The sequence below is a fragment of the Schistocerca nitens genome, chromosome 8 (assembly GCF_023898315.1).
Source record: "Schistocerca nitens isolate TAMUIC-IGC-003100 chromosome 8, iqSchNite1.1, whole genome shotgun sequence".
In the NCBI taxonomy this organism is placed as follows: domain Eukaryota; kingdom Metazoa; phylum Arthropoda; class Insecta; order Orthoptera; family Acrididae; genus Schistocerca; species Schistocerca nitens.
This window is the reverse complement of record NC_064621.1, coordinates 94,152,953-94,180,679: the sequence shown is the minus strand read 5'-3', so window position 1 is coordinate 94,180,679 and position 27,727 is coordinate 94,152,953. Positions and strand designations below refer to the sequence as shown.

Sequence of the window (27,727 nt, the reverse complement as noted above, 5' to 3'; positions counted from 1 at the left end):
AACCGTAATGATGTGGAACGAGTAATTTTACTTTCACATTGTAACTTAATTTGTTAAATGTCTACAAGCTGAAAGTTATAAGTTTTTAAAAAAAAATATGCAGATGTAAGTTAGTAATTCCTTCACACCACTTTTCACGCATTGCAATAATAGAAATTCTTCTACTGAACAGGAGTTGTCAAGGAGAAACTTTCTCAGTTTGTTTTCAAGTTTTACTTTAATGTGTGTCTGCTGAAATGTAATCTGGGTTATGACGTCCTTAAAATGAATTTAATTTGCGTTACTGCATCGTCTTGCTGCGCTATATTGCCTTCATTCACAACACTCGCTGATATTCTGTATGCAAAGCTTGTGCATTCCCTCTTTGATCTGTGTTTCACGGACTGTAATGATTTTCTTCAACTTGCTTCCTTTTCATAGCACGGTTCTAACATGTCAAAACATTCCATTCTAGCATCAACATTCTGTAAACGGCGAAATTTTCCCATATTTTAAATATATAGGTTTACGTTACTACAAAGTCACTGTATAGTCATTTCTAAAATAATTATTGGTGGCTGTATATCGTGACATCAATGCGTGACATTTAGTTTGGCGCCGTCGCGTTTTTTTGCCTGCGATGTTCATTTGCTTCCCGGGGGCTGTGCAAGAGCTGGGATGGTGGTGCCAAAACGTCAATAATTCCGTATAAGCTTCATGGCGGTCCTGTGTTGCAGTTGACCCAAGGTGACACACCCATGCTATTCTTTAGGTAAGACAGGAACTAGAGGATATACTGATATTTTATTGTCTTCTACAGATTCTAATAAATTTGTAGTTTAAGAACTTTCCAGAAAAACCAATCAACCAATCTTGTAAAGCACTGAGATGCTACAGCCTGGAGATGCTACAGAGTGCAGCATTAGAACTTCGGAAAATGATAGGAGATAAGCCAGATATTAAAGTAAACATATGTTTGAAAACTCGGATTCACTGTACATAACTAAATTTGAATATAACTATTTTTTGAAATCTAGGCACGGCATTCGCCTTTAAGTGTGTTTTAAAAACGTAAGTATTCGACGGGAAAATATGAAGTTCCTTATAATAAACGAAAATACCGCAGAGAGTGAAGAGCGTGTTGTCCTGATAGGATTAACTGCACGAGACTTGGTCGAAAAAATTAAAATTGTGTGCTTCAACATAAATGGTTATTTGCTGTTATTGATCAATACCAGGTTACCCGGTTCCAGATCTGAAAGATTGTTCAGGAGGAGAAACTTTCTTCTTTTTCAGTATATGAAAGGCAAACTTTTCAAGTAGGCTGCAACAGTTGTGCTCAAAAATTATGCAGGCCTAGACTATCCTTTGTTAATTAAGATTTTTGCAGCAAGAATGAAGATCAGTTTCTGTGTCGCCAGTGATTGCGTATTAAGGCGAAATAAGATAATGATAGAATTTAGGTCAAAATGTCAAGCAGTGAATATAGAAAACAAATTAAGCCCCATCGTTGTGGAAATAAGGCTCCTTTGTATGTTATGACTCTGGTCCAACACTAACTTGAGTTTTGTATTCTTGATAAATTACTGTTTAAAAAAAATATGTTGTCGCCATCAGAAATAGTTTTTGAGACTGATTAAGCCATCTCCATGGCTTGTGGTGACATTTTTAATTACATTAAACACCCGTTATTGTGTAGAGTCGTAGTGAGAGCCGCACTTTCACTCCTTTCTGAACATGTAGACAAATCATTTGTCTTTTTTTTTTAGCCTTCTGTACAGTGTGGTCTGCTATTAATATTTTCATTAAAATTTGGCTTTGCCACAGCTGTTTGCCTTCCAAAATCTGCTCTGCATAAATAGGCATTTTTTTGTTTTGTTTCAGTGATTGTGCAGATTTCATTAGTATAATATGCAGGAAGTAGATAAGAATAAGACATAAGCCATTAGCTTTGATTTGTGACATTGTCAGCATCACATTCATTCACAGTACATAAAGCGTACAGAAACTATGTCTTCAAATGATCATGTGTACTTCAACCGTTAGTATCGCAGCCTCTGCAGGAATATGGAGGTTTCAGTGAGAGTGTTTCTGATTATTATGTTCCAGCCATGTTAAAAACATCAAGAACTCGGACCAAAAAGGGTAAACAGCGGTTTTCCAGCTCTCTAAGGTTGACTGTCCCATCAACCCCACATCAGGTGCGTTCCCTCCCTCCATGTTAGCTGCCCCTCCATGTTAGCTGCCCTCCTTCCCACCCTTTTCTCCTTGAGGAAGGAACCAATGTTTCCAAAAGCTGCATAATAGTTTTGTTTCCCCTCCTTTTAAATGTGTGTATAAGCAGCCCTTGTCATTTTGTCTCCTGAAAGCAAATTGTAGCAATTCATTCTGCCACTTTGTAATTAAATAGTTTTATGTGATGTGTGAAGTGTTAATTGAGTGGGACTATGTTCGCCTTATTAAGGTCAATTCACATAGCACATCATCGAAATGGCCCCCCAGAGGGCTCTTGGTTCTTTTGTGAGTTCATGCATGGCAGACATGGGGCCTTGAGCTATTGCAGCTCACTCTCAATTCCCTAGCTGCATTTCCTTCTCCCTGCCCCCTCCCTCCCTATCAACGCTACTTCCCCGTTGCCACTCCTGCTCCTCTCTCACCGTTCTGATTTATGTCGACCTGGCTTATCCCCTGATTTCCTTTATTGGTTGCAATTTTGTTCCTTTCGCCTGTTTCTTCACCCCTTTGGCATTTCGGTCCCCACTTGAGGTTTGACCTCCACTTCAAAATTTCCTCTTTTTAGTGTGAGTCATATGGGGAAGAACTCACTCCCTACCATCTATGGTGTGTATTCCTCTCCCCACTCTCTTCCCCTCTCCCTTCCCCACTGTAGCCCTCTTCCGCCCTGATAGGGCACCAGCATGTGTAGCCAGTCCATGCGGTGGGGCTGTTATGTACCCATATGGCTGAGTCTTTGACAGCACAGGGATCACACTACTGATACCTGAGCTGTTCCCTCCCCATGTATGCCAAGGAGTGGTTGCTTATCTTCTTGGAGCATCAGAACTCTAGGCGACAGCCGCCATGCCAGACTATCGTTGCTGTGGCTGGGTGGCACCCATGTGGAGAGCCCCTGGTCGGAATGGGTGGTATCGGTGGATGCTTGGTGCATTTAGCGTATCAAGCTGCAAAAAAATCTGGTCGTTCTCACACGACCATCTCTCTGAAAGGTGAAGGATCCTTAAATGCTGCCTCACATGACCTGGCAGACTTCCCTTCCCTGGATACCCCACGGGAAGAGGGCCATGCTCGCCGCCTTGGGCTGAAACCCTTTCCCCGTTACCTCATCTGTACTAGGACAGATGGGGATTCTTTCACCATCACAAAGCCATTGTTTTTGTGGAATATATTGAGGACAAGTTTGATGAATTGGAGTCTATTAGCAAGATGGGGTCGGGCCCCCTATGGATCAAAGCTTCTTCTGTCATCCAATCTGCAGCTCTTCATGCCTGTGATCCATCTCGGCAACATCTCAGTGTCTATCACTCCTCACCAATCTCTGATTATGGTCCAGGCTATCATTTTTAATAGGTATCTCATCCTGCAAATTGATGAGGAACTTTGGGCTAATCTGGAGCGGCATGGCGTTCATTTTCTTTGACTTGTACAGAAGGGTCACAAAGACAACTACACCGATACTGGCACCTTCATTCTGTCTTTACTGGGGGTACCCTCCCAGAGAAGGTCAAGGTTATGTGCTAAAGATGTGACTTCAGGCCGTACATCCCTCCACCTATGTGGTGCTTTCGGTGCTTGCGTTTTGAGCATATGTCTTCTCGCTGTATGGGGGATGCTTTGTGTGGTGACAGTGGCCACCCAGTCCATGGGGGAAGCCCTTGTGTTCCACCACCTGTGTGTGTCAACTGTGCTGACCGCAATTCCCCTCGCTCACCAGATTTCCCAGCTTGCATGAGAGAAAAGAAGATACAGGAATAAAAGTCCCTGGATCGCATGTCTTACACTGAGGCTCGCCAAAAGTATGAGAGACTCCATCCGGTGTCGCTATCTTCAACTTTTGCCTCTGTTACTTCCTTTCCTCCTCCTCCTCCTCCTCCTCCTCCTCCTCCCCCCCTGCCCCCCTCTCCCCCTCCCTCGTCTTTACCCCAGCACTGCCCCAGTCTCCGCTCCGCCTCCCCTGCAGTTCCCACGACCTCCCATCAGGGAGTCACCTCCCCCTCCCCGGCCGAAGAAGTGCCCCCTTCTTTGGCATCTGCTGGTGATCGGGCTACCTCCCAGGAACACTCTCACTGATGTCTCTCGGGCCAGAAGACTCTCACCACCACTTGGCTGCGAGGCACACCATCTGTGTGCCCGAAGGTCGCCCTCTCTCTTTCAGTGCCTGATTTTGCAGACGCCTGTACTCCCCTTGTGTCCTCCCCTCCTCCACCTCAGAAAGAGAAGAAGAAGAAACATAAATCTCATGACAAGGCGCCCCTTGTGCCCCCGTAGGTGCCAACTCCCCTCTCGCAACCTGAGTCTGACATCTTATTTATGGACATCACCTCATCCTTGTCGGTAACAACTACTGTCAAAGTGACCTGACCTCCTCCTTGGCTCCTTCATGCCTACCTTGGCCTCACGCCACATGATAATCCAGTGGAACTGCAACGGATTCTATCATCATCTACCGGAAAAGCAAAGTCTTGTCTCCTCTTATTCTGCATTTCCGTTGTGACCACTCTCCAACTTTCGGTGGTTATTGGGCGTTCTGTGCGAACCGTGCTGGCCCTGGGATAGCATCTGATGGGTCTGCACTTTGGTTTGCTCCGATGTCCTTAGTGACTGGATACCCCCACGTACCACCTTGGAAGTGATAGCGGTTAGAGTGCAAACGACTCTTGACAATCACCCTTTGCAATGTCTACCTCCCTCCAGGTTGGTCACTTGCCTATGTTGCACTATCTACCTTAATCCAGCATCTCCCACACCCATTTCTCCTCCTTGTGGATTTCAATGCCCACCACCCACTGTGGGGGAGTGTCACTACACAATGGGTCGTGGTATCCTAATCGACCAACTTTTTGTTTGTCTCCCCTCAACGATGGTTCCCCTACCCACTTCAGTGCTGCTCATGGCACCTTCTCTGCTATCAATCTCACAATCTCCTCCCCTGTCCTTGTGCTACATTGGTCATCCCATGATGACCTTTGTGACAGTGACCACTTTCCAGTGACACTATTGCTCTCCTGCTGCCGCCAGGCAGACAGGCCCCCACGTTGGGCATTCCGCAGGGCCAATTGGCCTTTATACATGTCTACTGTCTGCTCTGACTACTCCCTATCGAATTCCATTGTAGTTGTGAAAGGCATCTCTGCCGCTCATCTTCATGATTTGGCACTGCTGTCCCCCTATTTACAGGGCTCCCTCGTCATTGGCCGGTACTGTGGTGGACCAGGGATGTCGCAGTCGTTGTCCAGGACCGCTGACGGGTGCCGCAATGATTTAAGCAATGCCCCTCCCAGACCAACCTCTTCACTTTTAAGTGTCTCCTAGCTAAGGCTCGTTACCTTATTAAGCAGAGTAAAAATGAATGCTGGGAGCACTATGTTTCCTCCCTGGGGACATATGCTTCTTTATCGCAGGTTTGGTCAGAGCTCCATAGCGTTCTGGGCCGCCAGCAACGGTCAACTGTTCAAATTCTGAACCTCCGTGCACTGATCCATCGGTCCTCGCTGAACACCTTGCGACACACTTTGTGATGGCATCGTTGTCCACTTCCTACTCTCCTACCTTTCTCCAGCAGAAACGCAGAGTTGAACAGACCCCCCTCCATTTCATGCCACACCACATTGAGCCCTATAATGCACCTTTTGCTGAATGGGAATTGGTGCAGGCTCTTAGCTCTAAATGAGACAGCCACAGATTCACAATCAGTTGATTCAACGCTTGGACATTCCCCAGAGGCAACAGCTTCTCAGGGTCTTCAATCACATCTGAGTCACGTGTGCTTTTCCGTCACAATGGCGAGACAGTATAGTTATCCCCGTCCTTAAGCCTGGGAAAACCCAATGTCTCTAGGCAGCTACCGCCCCATTAGCCTTACAAATGTGCTTTGTAAACTCCTCGAAAGGATGGTCAACTTCAGATTATGTTGGGTACTCGAATCTCGGGGCTTTTTGTCACCGTATCAGTGCGGCTTCCGGGCAGGGCGATCTCCAACTGACCATTTACTCCGATTGGAATCAGCCATCCGACAGGCTTTTACTCACCGCCGACACCTTGTTGCAGTTTTCTTTGACCAACATAAGGCATATGACATGGCTTGGCGCCATCACATTTTAGTTACCCTCCATGACTGGGGCTTCTGTGGTCCCAGTCAGATTTTTATCCTCGAGTTTTTATCTTTCCGGCTCTTCGGAGTTCGAGTTGGCACTTCACTCAGCACCCCTCAGATTCAGGAGAATGGTATCCCACAGGGTTCTTTGCTAAGTGTCACACTCTTTCTCATTGCTACCCCCACAACGTGGTTGTGGTGCCAGACTGATGATATCTCACGTATTGGTGGCATGTCCACTTCTTTCGACCCTTCACACTAAGTATAGTCATCCTGCTTCCTTAAATTTAGTATTAGAGTGATCTCTGTTGGGCCTCTGGTTACCCCAGCATTGTACATTGACGATTTTTGCATCTGGTGCAGCTCCCACTCGGTGGCGCATGCTGAGTGCTAGCTCCAAGGTGCCATCCGACGGGCCTCTGCTTCCAGTTTTCCCCCTCCAAAATGCGGGTTATGCATTTTTGTCATTAACCCACAGTACAGTCTGATCCAGAACTTTATTTAGGCAACCAGCTCCTTGATATTGTAGCACAGTCCCATTTCTTGGGCCTTATTTTTGATAACAAGCTGATGTGGCTGCCCCACATTCACCACCTAAACACTACAAGCATGTGGAAACTTAATGCTCTCCGTCTCCTGGGCCACGCATCTTGGGGTGCAGACCATTCCACTCTTCTTCATCTTTACCGTGCTCTGGTCCTCTCCAGACTCGATTATGGTAGTCAGGTTTATGGCCCAGCAGCTCCTTCCACTTTGAAACTCCTTGACCCTGCCCACCATTGTGGGGTGCATCTGGCAATTGATGCCTTTCGCACTAGTCCTGTTGATAGTCTTCTGACAGAATCAGGGATTCCCCCTCTGCGCATCCGACAGAGCCAACTCCTTGTTTCTTTCACAGTTGCCATTCGTCAATGCCCTGACCATCCTGTGTTCACTGTGCTCTTCGCCATTGAAGGACGTCTCCCTCCTAACATCTGCCCACAGGTGGGGTTGCTGGTTGGCACGTGTCTCACTTCCCTCTGTTGGGATCTCCATGTGCACTCACTGGACTGCACCCCGTGTCTTTCCTCCCATTCCCCCCCCTCCCCACCTTGGAAGGTGCCTAGACCATGGATTGGGACCAATCTCTTCCAGGGTCCTAAGGTCTCTGTTGCTCCTATGGTTTACCAGCGTCTTGTATGTGCCATCCTTGCAGAGTTCCAGGGTGCCACCATCTTTTACACTGATGGTTCTAAGACTACTGATAAGGTGGGATACACTTTCACGTCTCCTACCGGCTTCGAGCACCATTTGTTGCCGGAATCAAGTAGTGTATTTACAGCAGAGCTTCCCTCTGTTTTGTTTCTCAGACTTCCGTCCATAGTGTTTTAATTTTTTCCAACTCCATGAGCAGCCTGCAGGCTATCGATCGATGCTACTCTCGTCACCCCTTGGTCTCTGCCATCCATGACCTTCTCTCTGCCCTTGAGCGTGCCGCCTGATCCTTCGTCTTTCTCTGGGTCCCAAGTCATGTGGGAATCCCAAGGAATGAATTGGCTGACCGTTTGGCTAGAGAAGCAGATACTTACCATCCCATTTCCTTTCATGATTCCAGTTGCGGATATGCGGATCTACGTCAAATCTCTCTTTGCCCAACAGTGGAATGCCATTTGGAGCGCTACCGCTCATAGTAATGAACCGCGCACAATCAAGGAGTCTACTGCAGTTTGGGGCACTTCTTTCTGCCCCTCTCGGAAGAAGTCCACTGTTTTATGCCGTTTACGCATTGGCCATACCTGGCTCACCCATTGTTTCCTCCTATGTAACGACCCACCCCCGCAATGTGGTTGTGGCACCAGACTGATGATATCTCACATATTGGTGGCATGTCCACTTCTTTTGACCCTTCACGCTAAGTATAGTCATCTTGCTTCCTTAACTTTAGTATTAGCAGACGATTCACGAGTGGTTGACCTGGTCCTCGGTTTCCTCCATGGAAGTGGTTATTATTTCTAGATATAAGGTTCTCCTTTAGTCTTGGAGCAGGGGCGGATTGGTGGGCGGATGGGTTGTGGTTGGGACTCCTTATGCAGAATGGGGTCTGTGACCCCCATGCCTCCCCCCCCCCCCCCCCCCCCCCCTCCATTTTTTCCCTGCTTTTAGATTTGGTCGCACCTTTAATGCTTTTTCTGTGTGTGTGTTTAATGTTCAGTCTTTTATAATTTGTCTTCTCTGACTGACTCCGTCCACTTTTAGCAGACCTTCTTTCTTATGTAACCCACTTTGGAATCGCGGGACTGATGACCTTGCCGTTTGGTCCCATACTCTCTCACTTAATCAATCAGTCATCGAAATGGAAGGAGACATCACCACCAAATTGTGGTGTGTTCCACAGCAGATATGTTGTCTTCTGGGTTGACAGAAGTATCCGATCCCATACGTCTGCTTTGACCCGTGACGTAAGGGTGTTGTCGTGTGTGATGTCATGACGGTGCGGAGTTTGGTTTGTGAGTGTGGCATGTTTGTAGATGTCGTCGTGTTGTGGTTTGTTGTGCTCTCTGGTGGTATGTTCAGGGTTTTCGTTTATGTGGTGCAATGGGCTCAGTTTGCTTTTACTCATTATCGAGAATTGTTAGAGTGTCGGCTGTGTTTCTAGTGGAATTCGTTTCTGGGAGTTAACGATTTTGTGTGAAGCTTAATTTAGTGTTGTTCGCTGTACATCATGAGGTAATTTTAGTAGAAATTAATCGGTTGTTGTTTTTGTTCAGGAATGGATATGACAGATAAAATTAACAGTGTGCAGGTCAAGGGAAGTGTTCGATCCCAGTGTATGGCTGTGTATGTTGATATTGGTATCGGGAGATGTTTTTGAGCTATATAGGCCAAGGGAAGTGTTTGATCCTAATTTATGGGATCGGGAGCTGCTGTTGAGCTATATAGGTCATGTGAAGTGTCCGATTCCAGATGATATTGTGTTTAGTGGTATATGGGGAGTTTTGTGATGTCGGTTTTTTTCGTCGTTTTGTATGGTTTTGTATGGGGGTGGGTGTCTAAATTTGTTTATATTTAGTTTGCCCCCACCCGAAAACACCCCATTTCCCGCGCTTGTCCCGTTAGTGTCATTAGGCTTTTTGTGGAAAGTGTGTGTGTTTGTTTTTTGATGTATTTTCGTCATAATGTGTACGTACCGACTTTATATGCGCCATATTGGAATCATGGTTTATGGTCGTTTCCGCCATATTTGTGACGTCATGGGTCAAAGCGGACGGGTGGGATCGGACGCTTCCGTATTTCCTGTCTTCTCTTAGCTTAGTACTGAATAATGAAAATGTTTTGAGGTACTACCTGTGATATAAAAAGTTGGAATATAGTATTAGAATTAAGGAAGTAGCAGTGATAAAGTGTGTTGATGACCAAAATGATATTCATGATGGATGCTCTTGAGAAAAATTGTATGGTAAATTTTCTGCTATGCTTAGGAATGAAGGAATAGTTGAAATGCCCTCCAAACATTTCAAAAGTCAGCATTTATTTGCCAGAGTATATGTAAACACACATTGGTATTTGCAACCCACAGACAAAAACATGAAACAAGAGTGGCCATGGCAAAAGTAGGTCAACTTCTAACATTATCAGATGATGATACCACTATTCCAATGCAACCATCAACATTAAAGCTTCCTTGTCAAGAAATCTTGGTGCTGGCATCCATTCCATTTGATAGTCTGTGTAAATGCAACCATTTCAAATGCATTGTACAAATTTGTGACATTCTGTTTTCTCAAATGTGAAATGATTTCCAGTCTCTTGGCACACATCAATAACAAGGACCACAGCAAGGAAGAGACCTTAACAGATTGCAGCATAAGCGTTCGTTCTGATTGAGCATATTGGGTTGTTGTTGGTGCCTCACAGAGTGTGGATACAGGGCTATGCGCTGAGTTCTCTGACAGTACACTGTGCATGTGTTTCGCCCACCTAGATTTGGGACTGCTGTTAACCAAGCAAATGACTACTTCTGATTTAAATTGTGTTTTCTTTATTTTATTTATTTTTTATTTTCTAATAATTTTGTGTTCATTCGTAGTGCTGTTGTGTTCCAAACATCTTACCACTTTGCTTCAGCTTTATTTATTTTTCTGTAGGGATAGGAATCTAAAGTGTTCTTTATAAATGTGTCTTAGAGCAGAATTTAATGTTCTTCACTCTTCCTCTCTTTCAGATCTCATCAGATTTCTTGGATCCATTTTTTTCAGCTGCCATTTCGGTAATTCTCTTGCATATCTTGTTTTCATTTTTTATCGTCTAATTGTGACATTTAGTTATTCAGTGTTCTTGTACAGGTCTCCATTCCTCATGTTCCAGCATTAACCATACTGTTTTATTGGACCCAATATTTTTCTTAGGATTTCCCCCCTCTTTTGTGTTTTCTATTAGCCCTGTCTTATTGAAATCCATGCATGTGGCTGTGTATAGACATTATGATCTTATTAGTGTAGTGTTCTGATCCATTTTGTGTACCAATTAGGTTCGTTTCAGAGTGTACTGATGCAAAGGCTCCATGTTTAGCCATCATATATAATCATTCACTCGACGAAAGATCCGTACGTAAAGACTGGAATGTCGCATAGCTCACATCAACAAATAAGACACCAAATGGAAGCAAACCGCTGAATTATACTGTAACTCGGCTTGACTGGAGATAGAGCTCTTAATGTACGCATCATTAGTCTGCTGAAAGGTCATTTCTATCTTTCTTGACCCAAATTTATTAGTCTCCCATCACAGCCATTCTTCTGTGCTACTTCACAAAGATATTTAAATTTATTGATTCTCTTAAATTTCCCACAATATGTGTTCATGAAATTTCGTGTATGCTATATGGTTTCATATGTTACAGGTTATCAACTTCTACTACAAGCTGAAATATAGCAGCTCAGAGATTGCGTCCTCACTGTGCTACTGAACCTCGTTCCCAGCATGAGCTCTGCCACAGCAACAAGGTATTGCTTTACTGTGTGACACGTCAGGTACTGCACACAAGACATAAATGGTTACCAGCCACCTGCCAAATCCTCAACAGTCATGGGTAGACCGTTCAGTTCATAAATTTTAGTCAGCCCACCATTTTAGTTACCAGCACACAGCTATCAATGACATTATAATGTGAAAAACTGTAAAATAACTTCAGTTGTTGAAAAGGACAATTGAACATTACCTTAAAATTTATTATTCCTTGATAATTTTGTATGTGGTCATTTGTGGAACTAGAATTGTAGCTGTCTTTGCAACACAACAATGTTGTGGATACACATCGTACATACCCCAGTAGGTGCTGCAGGCTTAAGGGGTTAAATTGACTGACTTGGAGCAGGAGAGGTACCACAAGACATTTTAATTTCCACTGTCTGTACTTTTGCAAATAAATACATAAAAGTTTGTAAGCATGACCAGGAAAGATTCAGGATTCACTCTCACAGCAGTGGAAGTTCAAAACCATAGCAAAATAAATTTTTTTTACATGAGAAAAATTAACTTTTTTTGCTTACTATTGGCTGCACTTGTTGCTAAAAGTACACTTTTCTTCATAAGTAAGACAGATTCTTCAATGTATCTTGCACACCATACAAACCGTACATACAGGTGTATGAAACTCTAGAATTTATTTACTTTATGAAAACGTGAATGAGCTGTTATATTTTAAAATTCATGTTTAGAAAAAACTCAAATTTTATAGGTAATTATCTCAATTTTTATCACAGTTTTAAACAGATTTGTAAAATACTAGACTAAAAAAAATATTTTGTTAGGTTTTTGAACTTTCACTGCTAAGAGTGTGAATCCTGAATATTTCCAGGTCATGCTGACAAATTTTTATGAATTTATTTGTAAAAGTATAGGCAGATGAAATTAAAATGTCCTGTGGTACCTCTCCTGCTCAAAGTCGGCATGTTTGACATCCTCCCCTCCTTTGCCAGTGGCTCTTGTTAGGATAAGGCTGTAGTGCAATGTTGGCTTTCTTACAACTTTGTTATGAGTTTCTGTGAAGCATTATTAAAAATATTGCCAGGCTAATCTTTTATAACATTTTATCAGTCAAATTGATTATACAAGTTCATTTAATCTGAAGTGAAAAAAAAATTTCATTCAGTTTTGTACTCTTCCTGTGCATCTGATTGCATTATTTGGTAGAACTTCACAAAGGGCAGTCAGTGCTCTTACCTTAATGTCCGCCATGAGCATTGACGGGAGTGTAAGATGGTGGAAGAGGTGATTTGTGCAGCCAATAAGAATGACATTTTGGTTTCAAATGCACATGAAACAAATACTGCAGTTTTCACAACATCCTTTAGCATAGTACGTATCATTAGTGTGATGGAACTGAAGTTCTGCAGAAAAACATGGATACACAAGAACAAGTAATAAGCAATTCAATACAAGTGATACCATTGTATTCTTGGAGATGTGACCAGCCTATGCAACAAAACAAAATTTTGTTGTTATGGTAACAGGTTTCGCATCTTTGTATTTAAGAAACATCATGTATTACAAGCCACCAAGAACGCTCCTTAAATAAAAGGAAGCGAAATGTGTATAACAAAAATAAATGGCCTTTTATTTAGTTACGTACACAGGCCACATATCCAAGAAGTTAAAAATATAGAAACAACAAAAGAATTCCAGAAAGTGTAAAAATAATAGCACCAATATTTCATTGAAACCAACACATCACATTAGAGCTTGTACACTGTTGCTGCACTCTTCATGAAATGCCTAAATAAATCCTGCTTTTAGAGTAGCGTCTGCACCACATGTCTCCAAACAAGTATCTGTCAAACAGTTTTTTTTCTACTGTCTGGCACCGTGAAGAGATTTCCTTATGGCTGACAAGGTGCCTTTGGTGCTATTAGTGTGTGCACATGTTTTGGAGTCCCTAAATGTCACTTCATGGTTAACTGTAAAATGCTTGAACCCTTCATTATTCAAGCATTTGTGTGACCTAAAACACTTGGAGGTGACAGTCGGCCTGGAAGGATGCACTCCTAGATGATACTGAGCAGCACCTTCTTTGTACATGTGGGAACAACTTTGAAAAAACACTAGTGGGTTCCTCTCCGGATTCCTTCAAAAACCAGTTGTCCTGTTTTTTGTTCCATCTGCCATATTTCCCCCTTCCAAACGTATCCTCGTTGATCTGGATGACGACGACACTCTTGCCACCAAGTGTCTCATTTTCATTGAAGCGTATTTCAGTACTTGCTTCTGTGTAAAAGCTTTTCCACTACTGTCTTCTTGGATAACTGTAGTTCTAGGTAATAAAAAGTTCCCGCACCTTTTGATGCAGAGGCAAGTTAATTTAAGAATTTTTACAACATTCAACATGTTGTTGTGTTCTTCAGTCCTGAGACTGGTTTGAGGCAGCTCTCCATGCTACTCTATCCTGTGCAAGCCTCTTCATCTCCCAGTCCCTTCTTCTCAAGTTGTGCCACAAACTCCTCTTCTCCCCAATTCTATTCAATACCTCCTCATTAGTTATGTGATCTACCCATCTAATCTTCAGCATTCTTTTGTAGTACCACATTTCGAAAGCTTCTATTCTCTTCTTGTCCAAACTATTTATCGTCCATGTTTCACTTCCATACATGGCTACACTCCATACAAGTATTTTCAGAAACAACTTCCTGGCACTTAAATCTATACTCGATGTTAACAAATTTCTCTTCTTCAGAAACGCTTTCCTTGAAATTTCCAGTCTATATTTTATATCCTCTCTACTTCGACCATCGTCAGTTATTTTGCTCCCCAAATAGCAAAACTCCTTTACTACTTTAAGTGTCTCATTTCCTAATCTAATTCCCTCAGCATCACCCGACTTAATTCGACTACATTCCATTATCCTCGTTTTGCTTTTGTTGATGTTCATCTTATATCCTCCTTTCAAGACACTGTCCATTCCGTTCAACTGCTCTTCCAAGTCCTGTGCCGTCTCTGACAGAATTACAATGTCATCGGCGAACCTCAAAGTTTTTATTTCTTCTCCATGGATTTTAATACCTACTCCGAATTTTTCTTTCGTTTCCTTCACTGCTTGCTCAATATACAGATTGAATAACATCGGGGATAGGCTAAAGCCCTGTCTCACTCCCTTCCCAACCACTGCTTCCCTTTCATGCCTCTCGATTCTTGTAACTGCCATCTGGTTTCTGTACAAATTGTAAATAGCCTTTCGCTCCCTGTATTTTACCCCTGCCACCTTCAGAATTTGAAAGAGAGTATTCCAGTCAACATTGTCAAAAGCTTTCTCGAAGTCTACAAATGCTAGAAACGCACATTAGCCCTTCCTTAATCTAGCTTCTAAGATGAGTCGTAGGGTCAGTATTGCCTCACGTGTTCCAACATTTCTGCGGAATCGAAACTGATCTTCCCGAGGTCGGCTTCTACCAGTTTTTCCATTCGTCTGTAAAGAATTCGCGTTAGTATTTTGCAGCTGTGACTTATTAAACTGATAGTTCGGTAATTTTCACATCTGTCAACACCTGCTTTCTTTGGGATTGGAATTACTATATTCTTCTTATATTTCGCCTGTTTCATACATCTTGCTCACCAGATGGTAGAGTAGTTCCAATGGAATGTTGTTTACTCCGGGGGCCTTGTTTCGACTCAGGTATTTCAGTGCTCTGTCAAACTCTTCACGCAGTATCGTATCTCCCATTTCATCTTCATCTACATCCTCTTCCATTTCCATAATATTGTCCTCAAGTACATCGCCCTTGTATAGACCTTCTATATACTCCTTCCACCTTTCTGCTTTCCCTACTTTGCTTGGAACTGGGTTTCCATCTGAGCTCTTGACGTTCATGCAAGTGGTTCTCTTATCTCCAAAGGTCTCTTTAATCTTCCTGTAGGCAGTATCTATCTTAACCCTAGTGAGATAACCCTCTACATCCTTACATATGTCCTCTAGCCATCCCTGCTTAGCCATTTTGCACTTCCTGTTGATCTCATTTTTGAGACGTTTGTATTCCTTTTTGCCTGCTTCATTTACTGCATTTTTATGTTTTCTCCTTTCATCAATTAAATTCAATATATCTTCTGTTACCCAAGGATTTCTACTAGCCCTCGTCTTTTTACCTACTTGATCCTCTGCTTCCTTCACTACTTCATCCCTCAAAGCTACCCATTCTTCTTCTACTGTATTTCTTTCCCCCATTCCTGTCAATTGTTCCCTTATGCTCTCCCTGAAACTCTGTACAACCTCTGGTTCTTTCAGTTTATCCAGGTCCCATCTCCTTAAATTCCCACCTTTTTGCAGTTTCTTCAGTTTTAATCTACAGGTAATAACCAATAGATTGTGGTCAGAGTCCACATCTGCCCCTGGAAATGTCTTACAATTTAAAGCCTGGTTCGTAAATCTCTGTCTTACCATTATATAATATATCTGATACCTTCTAGTATCTCCAGGATTCTTCCATGTATACAACCTTCTTTTATGATTCTTGAACCAAGTGTTAGCTATGATTAAGTTATGCTCTGTGCAAAATTCTACCAGACGGCTTCCTCTTTCATTTCTCTTCCCCAATCCATATTCACCCACTATGTTTCCTTCTCTCCCTTTTCCTACTCTCTAATTCCAATCACCCATGACAATTAAATTTTCGTCTCCCTTCACTACCTGAATAATTTCTTTTATCTCATCATACATTTCATCAATTTCATCATCATCTGCAGACCTAGTTGGCATATAAACTTGTACTACTGTAATAGGCATGGGCTTCGTGTCTATCTTGGCCACAATAATGCATTCACTATGCTGTTGGTAGTAGCTTACCCGCACTCCTATTTTTTTATTCATTATTAAACCTACTCCTGCATTACCCCTATTTGATTTTGTATTTATAACCCTGTATTCACCTGACCAAAAGTCTTGTTCCTCCTGCCACCGAACTTCACTAATTCCCACTATATCTAACTTCAACTTATCCATTTCCCTTTTTAAATTTTCTAACCTACCTGCCCGATTAAGGGATCTGACATTCCATGCTCCGATCCGTAGAACACCAGTTTTCTTTCTCCTGATAACGACGTCCTCTTGAGTAGTCCCCGTCCGGAGGGGACATGCTTGCCTCAAAACACAATTTTTTTTAATGCTGCAATTAACTCTGTCCTCAGTCTTTTTGCAGCTTCACTGCACCTCATCTGTACCTTTTGTATGAGAAATGAGGCTCATTTCCCCACCACGCTTAGGACAAGTTCTACAACTGGCTATAAAACTATGTGACATGCACCAGTTAATTACATTGCCTTCATGTTCCATAAGGACAGGGTCACCAACATGACCCTGGCCTCGGGATGTGCTGCAGATAAGTCTGTCACTGAAACCTGTTTTTCTTTTTCCATGGGGAGGGGGCGGGGAGGACATGCTTTCACATTCGTTGTGTTCACTAACTCACAACCAAACTGTAGCCTTTCAACCTAACCTGCACTATAGGTCAGTCTGTCACCACAACGTTTTTCTGCCTTCACATTCATTGGCTTTGCCAACTCTCAATCAAACTGCTATATTACCACCTAATCTAGACATTGCTGTTCTACAGGTCATAAAAAAACACCAAAATGTTGTAACAGCAAAAACTAAAGAATGAGCCATCTACACAATGCATGTAATTCATCACTCATCGCAACCAAAATTCACTATTGTATACAATTTACTTCCAATCAGAATGTCACAAATTCCATTACTCAGACAGATCCCATAATAACTGTGTCAACATAAGATGACAAACTGCCTATATACGTGAATAAAGCCCGAAATGCCAAAATGCAGCCTAAGTAGAAAATCAGTGAAGGTCCTTCCACAAAATGTGAATAATCCATTGCTGCCTGTCACCAACACAACATTCCACATTTAAGAAAAAAATTATTAGTAATGTTGAACCTTACAAATTGCTAGATATACCAGTTATAGAAATGTTAGTATGCTGCAAGTGTAAAAAATTGAAAAAAGGGCTGTCTATACAATGTAAATGATTATTGTGTGTCTGTTACCACAAATGAAATATCATATTCTGATCTTTATTTTTATCATAATTATAGATATCCAACCAAAAACGTATGTGTAAAAATATCGTGAATCATTCATTGCTGGCTAACTCGTCATTAGTTCTACAAGTGCTTGTCACCTGTTGGCTGCCACCAATGATCCAAGCATAGGCATTGCCAACATTTGCGCGAACAGCAGCAGCTTGTGAACGGCCCCTACTAAAGTTAATCGTCTTTTTTGCTTCACAAACACGGTAAACATTATAAATTTCAATGAACTCGATAGCAAAATCATGATCCTTGGACATTGCGACAGTTGTATATATGCACTGTCCAAGATGTTCAAGAGAACCTATGTGAGCGAACGGGCCAAGGCATGAAGCACTTGTTTTTGCTTAGGAATTCTGAAAACTGGAATGAAACAAATAGACCTATCTATCCCATCAGTTCTCATTCTTTGTTACAGTTCTCATTTCAGAGTTCAGTTTTTACATATAGGAAAACTGATAGTCTGACTGAATCTGAAACTAACGGAGAACTGATATGGCAGTCTAAAGGGCCTTCATCAAGGTCAGTATGAGGATTTAAACAATTGCGGGTCTACTGATGACTACAGATTATATTCTCGTTATTTCACCAATGAAAGGATATAAGAAGTACCTTTATAATGTGGCAAAGCAGCAGCAAAAATAGCAGCAAGAAACATTCTGAGTTTATGTGGCTATCTCTGTCCAGTATCTTGCAATTTACGAACTGACAGAGGACACAGAAGATACTCGAATGGCACTCATATGTTGTGGCTGCATTTGCGGTGGTATGCGTGCTAGAAATGATGTGCTTATCTCACTGGCCCTATCCACTGTCCATTTGGGGGGGAGAGCGGGGTGGTGGCCTCAACACCAGTGATGGAAAATGCTGGAGAGAGAATCCCAGTAAAATGCTGTCAAAAATAAGACATTTTGCACTGTAATAAGCTAGATTGTGCAGATTTTTTATTATATTTATATATGTTGAAAGGTATGCAATTGAAATGTTATTTGTAGTACCTAAGCCACAGTTTTAATAGGCCTGCCATACACAATAGCAAATGTGTTGATTACCTTATTAAATAAAAATTTCTGTCATTGGATCATTGTTAAATTACAATTCTGTGGTGGATTAAAATGAAGGCTCACCCGCAGTTGTGCTCAAAATGGCTGTAGCTCTCGAAGATGCAGCTGAAGTTGTCAGCAGAATATCAGCTGTATCACTCTAAAATAAGAGAAAACAACCACTTACCAATAGAGGACTAGTGTGTGGTGCACAGAAACACATAGTAGAAAACAGTTAAAGTTACCTTTATAGCTCTTCCTCCTCTTCCAGTGAAAGGACACACATTGACACACACAGACCCACTGTTCCTCTGGGCATGTAAGTCTGTAGGATTCTGTGTTTGAATCTGTGTGCTCTTACTAGAAAAAGAGCAAAAGCTCGAATGCTAGTGTTAACTGTTTCCTATTAGTTGTTTCTGTATGCCACACACCAGTCCTCCATGGGTAAGTGTGTGCCTTTCCTTTGTATACTAAGTATTTTTACATCTACAAATTTTCACTGTTGTTGTATGCTCTGTCACTCTTGTAGCCAGAAATAATTCCTACTTTGCTTAATACTTCTGATGTAAATTTGTAGTGTTAACAACACTTTCCATTTGACTAAGCCCTGCTTTTATTGTAATTATTGAGATCAACACTTTCTAATGTGTAGTTTGTTTTTAACAGTGTTTATGCTACTGAAAATTATTTCCACCTCTGAATTTTACCATGGCAAAGCTAGGAAAGAAGTTGTTACCTTCACTAAACTCTCAAATGGATTAACACTCAGGGTGTCTTTATAGTTCACTGCCTCGTGCCTAAATAAACTGTCAGGTTCTCGCCAGGACAAAATTTGCTGTTGCTTTTCAATATAAACTTATTGTAAAACGACCGCATTTCCTACAAAGGATCAAGATTTACTTGTGCCCTGCGTACTTAATTGTCATTGTTGTTCGCATAAAGCATAAAATAAATTGACTGAAATCTGTGTCTATTCATGATTTTTTTTGCAAGTAAAGATGAATCTAACATTAGCTCCATGCTCCAGTACTCACTGATGCTTGGTTTGTGCACGAGACATATGTGAATTATTATAACAAAAAACTGATACATCTCATGCAGCTTCACAACAGTGAAGTGGTGTTTAATTTATTTTGCCTCTGTTATTTTGAAATAGTTGATCCAGCATAGGAACACACAGCTAAATTGGTTTGATGCCTTCTTCTGTCAGTTCTTGGTAGAACAGTTTCATATGAGTTTTATTTCACAATAGCTAAAATAGAGCTATATATAAGTGCCACTTTAAATTTTTAATTACGTAATGAATGCAAATGTTCTTCCAAGATATGAGGCATAACTTCATTCTTCTGCATTTTTTCCCCAGTATCAAAAATTTAAATGGTTGTCTTTATTTATGGAAATTAAGTGACAAAATTTCAATACTAATTTCTAGTCTGCCATGCTAGATTATAATTGAGTAGGACGTAAGGTACTCCTCAAGTTTTACGCACATGGGTACTGCCACTTAAGTTTCCCAGCATCACTGTTTAAATATTCAGCAAACTTGTTCCTTACACCTGCTGCAGTGTGTAATCTGCAGTTGGTTATCATTTCACTGTTGAAATCATTGAAACCTTCAGACTGTAGGGTATCTTTTAATTGAAAACCATCACAAACTCTAACAAAGTTGTGAAGTATGACATAGGCTTTTGTACAGTTTTCTCAACATCAGGTGAAATGTTCAGATGTTGTTGGAAAATCTGCCATTTGTTAGACCGTATTCCAAAAGTACACTCTATAAATCATCTGGCCCTGACAGCTGAACACACTCTCTTCCAGTGGTAAGGCTGTACCTGAAAACAGACGCACTACGTGACATGGCGAATGCCCCATCTGCAGCAAATACAAATGGTATTTTTGATTCAGCTGTCCAGGCAGTGCACATGGATTTGGCAGATTCATTGTCTCTTCCACAAGTTTTCTACCAAAAACTGAATTTTTGAACAGATATGAATCACGACTTTCCATATCTGCCAATGTCTACAGCCAAAAACAGTAATTAGAATCACAGACGGTGAGGAGAAAATATAAAAGCAATGTTAATAAAATAAGTTATAAAACATTGAGCCAATTTTTAGATTGAATCACCTCCAAGTGTTTCCCGTCCATTGCTCCATGCAGTTTGGAAAATCAGCTGCTGCAAAAAAATCCCTATGCTATTTCTTCCCATTTTTCCTTAGTTGGTGTCGGTATCGTGATGTCTTTCATGTGGTCCCAAATCTTGATGCGCATGTCATTTATTATTTCAGATATGGTTGCAATTCCAGGTGTAAAGCTGTAGTATAAATCTGTCATGGTACATCCCGATCCAAGATACCTGTAAAGATATAAATATTAATTTCAAAATTGAAATGCATTTTAGGATTTTCTTTTGTAAATATTCACAAAATTATATACAAAAGAAATCAAAGAATATAAGACTGTCTTTTTGTGAGAGATTGTCATAAGACAAGAAATTCGAAATTGGGTTCTGCCGGACGTGGAAGAATGAAATATATTAATGTTGATATCCTTTCGTTTTTGACCCCAGTTTTGGAAAATAAACTGTAAGTAATGTTGTGCCCCTTTTTCTTTGTAAGTGTGAAAGTCATTTCTAGTGTGAAATTCGTGTTAGTAACATACAACAGTATTGTGGAGTTAACACCCGAATAATTTCGAACAAATATTTAGCAGTGCAATAAGAACGAATGCCTTTGGTTCGAGAATGGTATAAAACGTTTATGATGACGACGAATTGTGTCATAATGTAGGGGAATGTGAAGGAGGTCAGTGAAATGAGCGACAGTGAGGCTGCCGATGAACAGGGACCGTGGAAGAAATGGAAGACGGAAAACAGTCAGATATCGATAAGGTTTGTGATGTTTTACACAAAAGTATCAAGCAATCGGAGCATTCAGACGAGTAGTCTTCTGATGAGGACAGACTGTTCTTTTAGTCAGTGACTTAAGAGTATCCCTAAAGATATGAAATTGCAAGCCAAATGTGAACTGATACAAGTACTTGCAAAGTACAGATCTTCACACCAATCTCCAACACTGTTTCTTCCCAATCAATTTTTGCAAAGTTTTCCACAACTCAAGTACTTCATCCATACCAAACTGTGTTTGTACCAGAAATACCATATCAAAAGATACATTGCCCAGAATCAGCACAGCAAATACAAACCATTGCTCCACATTCCTCGAGGAAAATTGCCCCAGGAACAAAAATCGTGACAGTCCTTCTGTCTCTCCTGCCTCATAGAGCTGCTCGGTCACATCACTGGAAAGATTGTATTTTGACAATACGTGGAGAAAAGAAGCAACATTAAACATTTTCACACTTCAGTGCATTATTTCATTTTCTACTTACCTTAAGAGTCACCGCAGTCCTCTCCTCGAGAGAAATGCATTTTTTCATGTTGGTGTCATGCACATTGAAATGTGGTCTCAAAATACCACAGAGTTGATCAAACGATGATACTGCCATGCGATAGTAATTTAAAAAACTATTGTGGATCCTTCTGAAGATTGTCACGTAGAGAAACAAATGCACCCAATTCCAGTCTGCTTTCAGTAATAGGGTGGCACCATAACTTAATCCTCGTCCTCCTCTTCCTTTCTTTTTAAATACAGCCAGAGCTGCTACAGTGGTAAATTCTTCCCCTTATAGCTTGTCGAGAATCACAGACTGGGAAACAACTGTGGTGTGAGTTCAGTCTCATGTGGACTGCTGGCTTAGCTACACTGAGCCACCCCACAGCTGTCATGAGTGGCTTCCTACAGCCGGCTCACAGTCTCCCCTGTAAAAGGGCCCTTATGTAAAGCTAGGCCACTTCGCTTGCCATCCGATCTATGCACGATCTGAAGACCTTTGAAGTGCTTCATTGCATTTTCATTTGGTGGTTGTTTATTATTCTGCTGCTAATCAACATTTCTGAAATAACAGAATGATAGCGTCCTATTGAGAGCTACCTTGATATAAAAGCCAAGTAAATTCATGGTTTAGTTTTATTTTAATGTTAATAACAGATGTTTATCATTTTGGCCCACTACTTCTGAACACAGTAGCCAGTCGCAGGGGAAGGCCACTCATGCGGTCAATCTCACGATACCTGTATTGAACAAACCATCTGTCATTGGTACCTCACACCGTGTTTTGTCATCTTCCCACTGCTACCTTCTCAATTGCTCTAAGAAGCGCTTCTTACACCTGACTATGATGGCTGGGAAGTTAGAAATATTACAACAATGCCTGATATTTCTATTTACTGTCTGTTTCAGAAATACTGTCATGAATTTCAAAACCATCCGTCATAAATTTCTGATCCAGATTCTCCAAGAACCTCATATTTCATCATCTGTCAAATTGGCCCTCATTTCACGATAAAGTTTTGTGATCAAGATATCTATGGATGCACACTGCAACACCTGTAATATGTTTGTAAACTCACGTAGCACTTTGTGGAAGCAGGTGTAGCCATCTAGCAGCTCTCCAAAGTATGGCTAAAAGAGTGAAAGGATGACTGTGAACCGCCACTGCTCTGAAATAATGCACTGCATTGTGAAGCAACAATCATGAAACACACGCTTGGAGATACTCCGAGAACCAGGTGTTATGGAAATCAACAGCGTGCCTGTAATTTCTACAGGCAACGATCGGAATGTGTTTGAAAGTAGTTGTTTTGAATGAATTGATGGGAAAGCACGTTTGTTGAAAATATTGATAAATTATATTGACAGCATAGGTAAATGACACTGAATGGAAAGAGGAATATGCAGTCTGTGTAGTAACATACAGTCTTAGACATAAAACCCTGCTGGCAGTTTTCCAGGGGTCATGGCACATTTATGTTGTACCCTCGCTGATGGCAAATCACTATTCGCTGGCAGCCGGGAGTGGTTAACCCTGCACCTGTTCATATTGCTAGCAGTGTGCATGTACTTGCAGCATTGTGAAGCATACAGCATATTCCCTGCATCTTTTGATGACAGTGATAGTGATTCTTTCGCTACAAAGATTGGCAAGCAGAAAAAAGAGGAAGTACGGAGTGCATCCTATGAATGCAGAATATCCTAAGTATATGTACTTTCACCAATTCTATCAAAAGCTTTGACGCCACTTCGGCGACCTGCGCGTCGATGGGGATGAAATGATGATGATTAGGACAACACAACACCCAGTCCCTGAGCGGAGAAAATTTCCGACCCAGCCGGGAATCAAACCCGGGCCCTTAGGATTGACAGTCTGTCACGCTGACCACTCAGCTACCGGGGCGGACACAATAACAAAAGAAGAAATATGAATTGTCTTGTTTAAGAATTTGTTAATATGGTATGTTCAATAAAATATTTTAGTCAATACCAGTACGTTTCCTCTCTTACCACTCTATTCACCACTTTTATCGTCATCACTAGCGGGAGAATCATTGCCATCTTCACCATCTTCCGATAGAGCGTCGTCCTCTGTTCCATCCAGTGAATTTGTGATTCCACATTTTTTGAAGGATTTTTCCACCAGTTTTTGCTGATGGAGTCCCATGCACTTTTCACCAATTCACAAATCTGGGACAAATCCGGCCGTTTGATTTTTTCCACTAGGTGTGAACTTACGGTTTTCATCAGCCATTCATTGCGTGTATAGCTGAGTGCAGCTTTGAATGGCCGATTTATACACACACATAGTGGTTGTAGGATGGATGTTAGGCCTCCAGGGATAATGACCAAGTCAGTTTTCCCCTTTTGTAATTTGTCTCGCACTTCCTTAGTTGTATGTCTGCGGAAGCTGTCCAGGACCAACATGTTGCGTAAATTCAGTAACGCACCAGGACGACGTTGCCAAACATGTGTCACCCAGTCAATTATAAGTTCATTGTCCATCCACCCTTTCGGATTTGCTCTCACTGATACCGGTATGCCCTTTACTGATATTTTCGGAATATTTTTCCTTTTAAATATCACGTAAGGTGGTAGCTTTCGTCCATCGCCAGTTACACACATCATCACTGTACATCTTTTTTTCTCGCTGCCGCCAGTTCATATCATGATGCTGGATTCTCCTTTCCTGTTGACTGTGTTGTCGAGCGGCATCTCAAAATAGACTGGCGTTTGATCCGCATTACCAATTTTTGATAATATATAGGACTGTTTATGGCGCAGATTTATCACATTACGATGAAAATTCCCTATTTTTCCTCCTAATTGCCTGGAAGCCGCTGAGCGATAGCAGTTTTCCTCCGGAATCCTAAACCATTTCGGTTGAAAAATCTTGATAACCAGCCAGCTCCGGCTAGCTTTGGAACTGGTAATGCCTAGTTCTTTGGCTAAAGACAATGCTTTACGGATGCGCGGTGATGAGCGAAATGTGCCAACTTATTGTCGCTTCTCATCTACATAATCGCAGAGCCTTTCCTCGTGGTCCGGATGCTTCGCTTTTTGGCTGCGAAATGCCCGGCGATTAATATTAGTTTCTTGAATCAGCGTTGTTTTTTTTTTTCCTCCAGTCGCAAATACAAATCTCACTCATGTCGTACTTTCTTCCTCTGCACAGTTTTCAATATTCTCGGCTTCTTCAATAATTTTCACTTTTTCCTTAGCAGTATACGAGCGATAACGAGAACTTTTAGCCATAATTAACAAGTTTGAAGACGTCAATACTTCACTCCTAACGTGCTACTGATGCGTCGCAGATTGAGGCTGCAACAGTGCAATAGTATAATGGGATGTATTGTTGTAGGCGGAGCAGTACCAACAACGTTTCGAATAATCCGCGCAACCCAGTTTTTCGTCCTAAAATTCGGGAAAAAACATGCGCAAATTATTCGAGCATATACAGTAATTAGAGATCGTGTTTAATATTTTTCTCTTAGATGATTCTGAATTGCAAGGTTTCTGACACTTTTATATTATCAACAAATAATAATAAAAATAAATAGTTATATTATAGTTTTAATTTAATCAGTTATAAATATATTAAAAAGTGAAATAAAATGTAAAAATCTTCATTTGGTCTCTTTTTTAAGCACGTTTCTAATGTGGGTATATGATACTCACAAAAGTTGCTTCAGTCTCATCTGGGCAGTTGCAGTCTCTACCACCAGGTATTTCATGTGTGACAACTGGGTGTAAAATATGTATAGCAAAAACTGTAGTGTGTTGGTCATGAAGTGCTGTCTCTGGAGCAAAATCACTTCATCCATGGTGCCTGCTAATGTTTAATGTTGATGTCGGAGGATAAATATTTGTATAGTGATGGGTATGTACATCGCTTCTCCTGTAGATCTGATCCAATCATCCGTACACTTGTTCCATCTATGTCAATCCTGAACATTTATTGAGAGGAGTCATGTGCTTCATGCGAAGATGGAGACACATGCAGAAAGCAACATCTTCGTCAGTTTTCTCCAACAATTGTGACTCCTCCTTTGTACATATGCAACTTTTCCTTTTCTATTTCTATTAATTGAATGCCAGTTGGATCTAAAAGTCATTGTCTCTTCCTGTATGTAACCTAAACAGTCAGCTGCTGTCAAGGTAAGTGGTGTCTCAGGGTGATCAGATGACAGTGGAGAAGTTGGTGACACTAAAGATGCTGTCATTTGGCTGTGAGTATCATCAGAATTGTACTCACCGATTTGTTCAGTGTTACCATTGGATTCTGCTGGATTCAAGTTTCTAGTAGATGTTCTAGGTTCAAAATAGTAGAAACAAAATAGAACTGAAATACAGCCACTGTTCTTGATTTGTGTGAGCATGGCCAGAAGTCTATTTAGGATGCTTGTTCAATCTTTCTATGAATTGCTGTTGAAGACTTTTCCATTTTTTCTTAACATGGCATATTGCTGGAATAAGCAGAAAAAATCTTTGTATACATACTTTGTCTACTTGACTGGGTTGGTTTTTCTACAGTATTTCTATAGACAGAAGAAAGCAATAGATTTTTATTTTTTAATGTTTTTATTTTTTATTTTATTTTTTTTATTTCAGTTTCCTGGCAACTGGGAACTTATATGCAAGCCTAGCAGGGGAAACAACTACTGTTTCTGTGATTGTCAAACAGCTTTTACCAGTGTTGTGACAAAATTTAGATCCATTGCACATGAAGCCACTATCTGAGGAAGAATTCGAAGAAATAGCTGATACGTTCTACATGAAGTGAGAGTTCCCGAACTGTAAATGTTCCATCAGTGGGAAGCATACCAGAATTCTAAGCCATACAGCGTACCCTCTGCTGAGACACCTGATGAAATCTTACATCGGGAAAAGTCTGTACCACTGGAAAGTTCAGCAAAGCCCTTTTACGAGCATAAAAAACTGTTGAATGTGCTTTTGGAATTGTGGCATCAATGTGGCAAATATGTAACAAACCCATTGAAACAAAAACTGAGACAGTGGAACTGATAGTAACAGTTGTTTCCATTTTACACAATGTCATTATAGACAAAGAAAATACACAACATTACAGAGTAGAGACGTACTTTCTGGAGTTCACACATAAAGGAAGAGCACAACTCCTGCTGAAATATGGAATTTGTTTCAATGTTATGTTAATGAAGAAATATTGTACAATGAAATAAACAATATTAACATGCAACTTATGTCTTCCACATTTTTTTTTGCAACTTCTTTCCACAACTTGTCCAGTACGAAGCAGTTGAGATATTCTGCATGCCTCTGGTCCCAGATGGCTTTCTGTTCAAAAATAGCTGCAATAAGTGTGTGTCAAAAATCATCACTCATAGTAGTCATTGTTTGTCTTCACAGCTCACAGCAAAAAATACTTTGACATATAGCCCTGAGAAACAGCATGCAGTGAACAGCAGTCAAACACGGCATGGCTAGAGTGACCTCGATGTAGCCAATTGCAACTCAAGTTTTAGGACATGCGGCTATGGTTGCAGCACGAAACACAAAGCAGCTTGATATCACCGCCTTGCGAGGATCTTAGCGAGCAGCACAGCGAGCTGCGAAGGTGCACATTAAATGGCCCAGTAAGACCCTATTCATCATCACTGTACCATGCTGGCAAGCAGTAAGGTGTCTGCATAAATACACCCTAAGTATTTAAGCAGGAGTTGAAAATGAGTGGCAGGTTGGGAATTAGAATGTGTGAGGGGACTTTTTGAAGATGTTTGCATATAATGTTGTTTCCTCCTGGTGGCTGTGCTGTATCTAGAGTACACTGTGTCTTCAATTTCCATATCTGATATATATCCGATAAGGGCGTGCTGTTCTTTAGTTTCAGTGGTTGGGGTATGTGAAGAACTTGTCGCTCAAATCACTGATGCTGT

The 27,727-nt window shown here is 41.2% G+C and overlaps 1 long non-coding RNA gene across 1 annotated transcript; it reads left to right on the top strand.

The window, feature by feature from the left end:
* Nucleotides 1-652: 652 nt before the first annotated feature.
* LOC126199246 (uncharacterized) lies at nucleotides 653-26,940 on the top strand. The gene is made up of 3 exons (XR_007540135.1): nucleotides 653-751; nucleotides 11,190-11,292; nucleotides 26,424-26,940. It is a non-coding gene; the product is annotated as an uncharacterized LOC126199246 (long non-coding RNA).
* The last annotated feature ends 787 nt before the right edge of the window (nucleotides 26,941-27,727 follow it).